We start from the raw sequence: 8,545 nt of genomic DNA, 5'->3' as shown, positions 1-8,545 counted from the left end.
GGTAGGATTGCTGGTGTCTTTTGTCTGTCTCATAAATATGCAAGATTACAGGTATGTCTTGCTACTTCTACTTACACTTAGGTCACACTACACGTTTATTTATACATTCTCATCTGAGTTTTCTTTGCTTTTATCTTAGTTCTTGTTCTAATTACTATTCCTTTTATATCCATGGGGAAGTGGAATAAGAAATGATAAGAAAGAGATGATTGTGGATGTTATGAATGTGAAATATCTGGATGTCCTGGCTTTAAGTGAAACAAAACTGAAGGGGGTGGGTGAATTTTCGTGGAGAGGAATAAATGGGATTTCGTCAGGGGTTTCTAACAGAGTTAGAGCTAAAGAAGGAGTAGCAGTAATGTTGAAGGATTAGCTAAGGCAGGAAAATTGGTACTATAAATGTGTTAATTCAAGGATTATGTGGATTATGTGGATGTGAGAAGTGGGTTATATTAAGCGTATATGCACCTGGGAAGAGAGAAGTATAGAGGAGAGAGAGAGATTTTGGTAAATGTTCAGTGAATGCGTGGGGAGTTTTGAACCGAGTGTGAGAGTACTTGTGGTTGGGAATTTTAATGCTAAAGTGGGTAAAAATGTGGTGGAGGGACTAGTAGGTAAATTTGGGGAACCAGGGGTAAATGAAAATGGGGAGCCTTTAATTGAGCTATGTGTAGAAAGAGGTTTGGTAATAAGTAATACATATTTTAAGAAAGAGAGGATAAATAAATATACAAGGTATGATGTAGCACGTAATGAAAGCATATTGTTAGATTTTGTATTTGTGGATAAAAGGTTGATGGGTAGGTTCCAGGATGTACACGTTTATAGAGAGGTAACTGATGTATCGGATCATTATCTTAGTTGTAGCTACAGTTAGAGTAAGAGGTAGATGGGATAAGAGGAATATGGCAACAACAAGTAAGAGGGAGGTGAAAGGTGTATAAACTAAGGGAGGAGGAAGTTCGGGTGAAATATAAGCAACTATTGGCAGAAAGGTGGGCTGGTGCAGGTATGAGTAGTAGTGGGGTTGAAGAGGGTTGGAATAGTTTTAAAAATGCAGTATTAGAATGTGGGGAAGAAGTTTGTGGTTATAGGAGGGTGGATGCAGGTGGAAAGAGGAGTGATTGGTGGAATGATGAAGTAAAGGGTGTGATTAAAGAGAAAAAGGTAGCTTATGAGAGGTATTTACAAAGCAGAAGTGTTATAAGAAGAGCAGAGCATATGGAGAGTAAAAGAAAGGTGAAGAGAGTGGAGAGAGAGTGTAAAAGGAGAGCGGATGGTAGAGTGGGAGAGGTACTGTCAAGAAATTTTAATGAAAATAAGAAAAAAAATTGGAATTAAACAAGTTAAGAAAGTCTAGTGAAGAAATGGTTATATAAGATAAAAGCAGAGTAGGGGAGTTAGTAGATGGCGAAATGGAGGTTTTGGGTAGATGGAGAGAATATTTTAAGGAACTTTTAAATGTCGACGAAGAAAGGGAGGCGGTAAATTTATGCACTGGCCAGGGAGGTATACCATCTTTTAGGAGTGAAGAAGAGCAGGATGTGAGTGGGGAAGAGGTGCGTGAGGCATTACGTAGAATGAAAGGGGGTAAAGCAGCTGGAACTGACGGGATCATGACAGAAATGTTAAAAACAGGTGGAGGGACATAGTGGTAATAAATGGTATAAAATACCGACACAATGGAAATATAAACACAAATGCAGAATAATGTGATCCTTTATTGACAACGTTTCACCCACACAGTGGGCTTTCTCAAGTCACGCACCGATTTGCGTGACTTGAGAAAGCCCACTGTGTGGGTGAAACGTTGTCAATAAAGGATCACATTATACTGCATTTGTGTTTATATTTCCGGAGGGACATAGTGTTAGAATGGTTGGTATTTTTGTTTAATAAATGTATGAAAGAGGGGAAGGTACCTAGGGATTGGCGGAGAGCGTGTATAGTCCCTTTATATAAAGGGAAGGGGGACAAAAGAGATTGTAAAAATTGTAGAGGAATAAGTTTCTTTGATCACTAATTGGGCGTCTCTGAATTTCATGAGATGATTGGTAGAATTTCGGTGTTGTACACAGGCGTTGTTCAAGTTATCGTTCCTACATGCGTAAATGTGTACATTGAGGCGGGTGTCGAGGTTTCTTGCTGTTTCACCTACGTAAATCTTGTCACAGCCTCCACAGGGTATAGTGTAAACTCCTGCATGTCTGAACGATAACTTGAACAACGCCTGTGTACAACACCGAAATTCCACCAATCATCTCATGAAATTCACAGACGCCCGATTAGTGATCATAGAAACTAATTTCTGCAGACGCAAGTGCCTCAAATCAGCACTGATCGCTGTTTCAAATACAATTAAACAAAACAACGGCAGCTTCACCATCTCCGAAGTCTTAGCATGAATCCTCCAGAAAACAGTAAACCCTGCCATCACATAGTCTCCCCTGTTATACTACACAAAGCACATTACAGAGAGTGAACACTGAAACAACCTGCCTCTTTCCAGTCTACATTTGTCCAACCTATTTTTATGTTACCCAAGTATTAGCTTTTATATCCTTTTACGGATTAATTGCTCTACCATATTGTATTACTTTTGTCACTACCACTACTACTACTATTACTACCACTAGTGAACATCGAAATTGTACCTCACTAGTATTGCACCTCACTCTGAGCCTTTATATACCCTCTGTGTCCATGTATTGTTTGTAATGGCTTGATAAAGCTCCTGGAGAGCGAAACGTTGCCACAATAAATGTCACATTAGTTGCACTTGTGTCCTTTTACTTTACATATTGTCGGTAATTCTACAAACTTTATTATAAGTTATAACATGTTGGCCATGGGGCATCTCTCGAGGAAGTGAGGGAGAGGCAAGCAATCACGTCCCAAAACTCAATACAGGTCACGTACCAAGGCCTACGAGAAACAGGCCTAGGAGGGGGATTTTGAAATTCCTGGTAGGAACCTGGTTGCAATGAGTGTAATGGAACGATCTGGATTTGGGATTAGTTGAAGTGGATGCGTTATGCAGGTTTAGCAGTAGGTGACATTGGGCATATGAAACAAAATGTATTGAATACCTCAGAGGAAGAACATAACTCCTGAACCACAAGGCATGTACACACGGGCTTTTGAGTGTGCCCAGCGACTAAGTTATCCGATCTGGAACATATTTTGAATTTCTGAAAAAGAATGGGAATTTCGTTTCGGTATATTAAAAAAAAAAAGGTATGGGAAGGGGGAGGGAGCCTTGTAAACTTGTTAAATCCTCTCCACAGATTCTATTTATTTCATTACAATATTTCAACGATCCCTCTTTTTCTACTAAACAATCCTGCTGGGCAGACGACATCTCGAAAATAAAGATATCAAACCGTTGCACATGTATTTACGACAATTCTTGCACTGTTTCTTTGGGTTAAAGTGCTCTTGACAGGCACTTCTTGTGATGTTGGGACTGGGGGCACTAGTGGCAGCCTGTTCCTGCAGGATGGTGCTTGTTGGCTGTTGTTGTGGGTTCGGAGTCTAAGCAGCAGCGTCTGGAAACGGATGAGCAAGGAAGTGACATTGTTTTCTACGTTTCTTCGTGTTACGTGATCATCTACTTTACAAGCAATTTTTGATACACTAGCAGAAGATGCATGAAGACCTAATAAGAATAATTGTTGAATATTTCATCCAGAAGAATATGCCTAGGAAAGCAAAGACACTCAGCGGATCAAAGACATGCATGAAGAAGACTGAGGTGATGATGGGAATGTTTGTGTCAGTATGTATGAGGCGCAAGGATGGAGGCGATGAGTGCATTTGATGCAGCTAAAATTGAATATATTAATCCTCTGATCGATTGAGGCCCTAATTTATGTACGTAAACTTCTACTGAAGAACAGCATGAGAATTATGGAAAAAAAAAACATTATGTCTGAGGAAGAAACTTTTACAAAACAAGTGAACCCTTAGCGATCATGAAAGCAAAGTTGTACATTTCTGGATATCAGTAAGAAAGAGAAAAATCGAAAGAGATTGAAAAAGGGTAGTAAATAAAATTATCTCCCTGAACTTGCCCCCTTTTCTCACTACTCCACTGAAATTTTTATTCGGGACAGGCAATTCTGAACGATACTGACAACAGTAACTTAACATTTGTCGAGACTAAACCTTATAACATTTCAGATCTACTGAAGCAGCAGTGAAAAGAATCGGTCACCCGAAAATGAACTCAAATTTTGGCTCTCAAGACTTATGCTCGTCGAGTACGCTATCTCGTCTCGAATAATGCAGTTATCAGGGAAAAAAAACAGAAATGTGAAGCACAGTGAAGAGTAATGTTATAGATTATCATAAAACTGCTACCTGACTATATATAAGTTACGCAGTGAGAAGAAAACCATATACTTCGCCTCATTTAATTATCCTTAGGAGTGATGTCGTAGATCAGGTAATGAGCTGGAGGATGTCAGTTAAACGATGGATGTATCGTTAAGCGTTAATCGTAACCTTACTGAACTCTGTCTGGTCAAAGTAAAGAAATCATTACGTGATAATCGAAACTCTTCATGTGTGGTGGAAAATGACAGGAAAACATAAGTGCTTTTTGACCCCACAATGTAATAATTTTGTAGAACACGGAAGCAGAATATTTTTATTAAAATGCACTTCCTCCTCCGGTCCCTCCCACGTCACTAACTTGCGTTTGTTGACCACCGAAAAACTCAAGCCCGGATAGCTCAGTTGGTAGAGCATTAGGCTTTTAACCTAAGGGTCCAGGGTTCAAGTCCCTGTTCGGGCGATCTGTTTTCCAGATATTGTGAGCAGTGTCTTCGACGAAAACAAATTTATGGATGAATCGCAAAGATAATTAATCATTAGTCGTTAGTATTTTTTGAATAGTTTCAACAACTGCAATCCCTCATTACCTTGAACATTTCTGTCTTTCTTTTCTGCTCCAACACTTCCCATCAAACCTTAATTGAACTCTCCTGTCAACGTGTACCTATGACCAGTACAGGAAGCCTTTACCCTCTCGCAAACTGGCATTAGATTAACTTTCGTTGCTGATAAAATCACATAAATTTTTATTGACAGCGGATGGGTTGCCTTCACATACATCACAACTGGTTTCCCCTTGAGATCTCCTTCCTTTGATCTTTCACCTTTTCTGTTAACTCCGGGTAGCAGATTGAAGAGTTTTTTTGTGAGGGATGTTAGCAAAATGTTTTCTAATTGTGGCTATGAACTCCTACTTTTCTCCGGGTTTATTCTCCCTTTCCTCTACTATCTCTCGCACAAATAAGTTATGGTAATCTACCGATTTATGACCTTGGTCATAGATAAGTTTTCAAGAATTTATTTCTTTCCCTCGCCATAAAGGTACAATCTAAGTGTTTTTATGGAGTTGCCTCTAATTTCGATCAAAGATCACCAACCCGCGGGCAGCGAACAGCATGTTGCTCCGGGGAGCTTTAATACGACTCTCTAAACCTGCTAGAAAATACAACACTGGCTATAAAATTGATGTGAAAATAGTTTTGATGAAACGAAAAGTTAATAAGAGAATATTCCTGAACTGAATTCAAAACAACAAATTACAAAATTAAATTGATTTTGGATGATATCGCAAGTTGTCATAATTAATGGCACGTAGGGATAATGTCGCACGTTGTCATATATAAGACTACATGAGAACTTCAATCGCACATGTTTGTAAGCCAAGAATATGCTGACAAATATTATAGAGAGACAATACAGCACACTAAATCTATCCCACGTTTTATTGTTTCAGACTATGGAACAATACTCTTCTCCAGACTGAGGGACTGACCACGTCGAAACTTCAAGGGTGATGGACTGATTACATCGTCTTCAAGTCTCTTCTGCTTCTATCAACTTTTCTGTACTCAACTGAAAAAGCCTACTGTGTAGGCGAAACGTTTCGAAATAAAGATACCTAACTGTTGCATGTGTCTTACCTAACAACAAATATTTTGTTAGTGGGATGTATTGTGAAGGACCTGCCTAGTATGGACCAACAGGCCTGATGCATTGTTCCTCATTTCTTATGTTCTTACGTATTTTTATAAATCTTAAATTAATATGTCTTAAATGTGTTGGCGGCATATAAACGTACGTATAAATGATATGTATACTTGTTGACATAGTCTTAGTATGAGTAGACATGGGATAAACATGGACACATGTATGATGTGAATATGTAGATTAATGATGTGTGCTGCAGATGTTAGGAATGTTAGTGTAAATATTGAATGTGTTTAGTTTGTCATTCATGTTCAGTAACTCATATTTAGTACGGATCTCATGTTCAGCAAATGCTCTTTTTTCAGTAGGTCAGCAGAGTTTTTCTTCATCTCAGAGCTATCTAAGCATTTCATCTCTTACTGAATCACTGTAAAACTTGTATTTGTGGTCACAGTGGTGGCCAATGCTAGCCTCTCTATTGAGTATGAAGATAGCTACTTGGATGAATTTTATTGGAGCTAACCAGGGAAGTGGAAACTATCGAACTTAAGCTAAATGACTCTTACAGGAACCAGGAGAGGCAGGAGGAGCTTAAAGCTATTAGTGAAATTGAAAGAAATTCAAAATATTTCTTTTCATATGCCAAAAACAAGGCAAATACCACATCTAGTATCGGGCCCTTACTCAGACAGGATGGGACTTACACAGATGACAACAAGGAAATGAGTGAAATATTGAAATCCCAGTACGACTCTGTGTTTAGTGAACCACTAATCGGTCTGAGGATCGACGACCCAAATGATTTCTTCATGAATGATCCTCAAAACTCCATAAATGTATGCCAGATTTCCGACATTACCCTAACTCCGATAGATTTCGAAAAAGCCATTGACAACATGCCTATGCACTCAGCCCCGGGCCCAGACTCGTGGAGCTCTGTTTTCATTAAGAACTGCAAGAAACCCCTCTCGCGTGCCCTAAGTACACTATGGAGGAGGAGCTTGGACATGGGTGAAATTCCAGTCACTTAAAACAACGGATATAGCCCCACTCCATAAAGGTGGCAGCAAAGCATTAGCTAAGAACTATAGACCAATAGCTCTGACGTCCCACATCATAAAAATCTTTGAAAAAGTGCTAAGAAGCAGGATTGCAAATCACCTGGATTCCCAAAATCTGCACAATCCAGGGCAACATAGGTTCAGGGCAGGTCGCTCCTGCCTCTCACAACTACTGGATCACTATGACATGGCCTTCGATGCACTGGAAGAAAATCAGAATGCAGATGTAATATACACAGACTTTGCAAAAGCATTTGACAAATGCGATCATGGCGTAATAGCCCATAAAATACGTGCTAAAGGAATAACTGGGAAAGTGGGGAGATGGATCTTCAACTTCCTAACAAATCGAACACAAAGAGTAGTGGTCAAAAGAGTTAAATCTGAGGCTGCCATACTGAAGAGCTCTGTTCCACAAGGCACAGTACTCGCCCCCATCTTATTCCTTATCCTCATATCAGACATAAACAGAGATGTACACCACAGCACCTTATCATCCTTTGCGGATGATACTAGGATCTGCATGAGGCTGTCATCTGCTGAGGACGCGGTTAACCTCCAAGAAGATATAAACAAAGTTTTCCAGTGGGCAACGGTAAACAATATGATGTTCAATGAGGACAAATTCCAACTACTCCGTTATGGAAAACTGGAGGAGATAATAACTAGAACAGAGTATACTACTGACTCCGGCCATACAATAGAGCGGAAAAATAATGTAAGGGACCTGGGAGTAGTAATGTCTGAGGATCTCACTTTCAAGGATCACACCAATGCCACGATCACACGTGCAAAGAAAATGATTGGATGGATAATGAGAACTTTCAAAACGAGAGATGCCAAGCCCATGATGATCCTTTTCAAATCACTTGTTCTCTCTAGGCTGGAATACTGCTGTACATTAACATCTCCATTCAAAGCAGGTGAAATCGCAGATCTAGAGAGTGTACAGAGATCCTTTACTGCACGTATAAGTTCTGTCAAGCACCTTAACTACTGGGAACGCTTGGAAGCACTTGAATTGTACTCGTTGGAACGCAGGAGGGAGAGATATATCATAATCTACACTTGGAAAATCTTGGAAGGAATGGTCCCAAATCTGCACACAGAAATCACTCCCTACGAAAGTAAAAGACTGGGCAGGCGATGCAAAATGCCCCCAATAAAAAGTAGGGGCGCCATTGGTACACTAAGGGAAAACACCATAAGTGTCCGGGGCCCAAAACTGTTCAACAGCCTCCCATCAAGCATTAGGGGAATTGCGAATAAACCCCTGGCTGCCTTCAAGAGAGAGCTGGACAGATACCTAAAGTCAGTGCCGGATCAGCCGGGCTGTGGCTCGTACGTTGGACTGCGTGCGGCCAGCAGCAACAGCCTAGTTGATCAGGCCCTGATCCATCGGGAGGCCTGGTCGTGGACCGGGCAGCGGGGGCGTTGATCCCTGGAATAACCTCCAGGTAACCTCCAGGTAACTGGCAGAGTGGCTTACACTGCTCTTG

At 40.3% G+C, this 8,545-nt stretch overlaps 1 non-coding gene across 1 annotated transcript; it reads left to right on the top strand.

Moving 5' to 3' along the window:
• The first annotated feature begins 4,725 nt into the window (after positions 1-4,725).
• TRNAK-UUU (transfer RNA lysine (anticodon UUU)) lies at positions 4,726-4,798 on the top strand. The gene has a single exon. It is a non-coding gene; the product is annotated as a tRNA-Lys (tRNA).
• Positions 4,799-8,545: the final 3,747 nt, after the last annotated feature.

This window comes from Cherax quadricarinatus, chromosome 19 (assembly GCF_038502225.1).
Source record: "Cherax quadricarinatus isolate ZL_2023a chromosome 19, ASM3850222v1, whole genome shotgun sequence".
NCBI lineage: Eukaryota > Metazoa > Arthropoda > Malacostraca > Decapoda > Parastacidae > Cherax > Cherax quadricarinatus.
The sequence above is the reverse complement of the archived record's forward strand: the minus strand, read 5'-3'. Positions and strand labels throughout refer to the sequence as shown.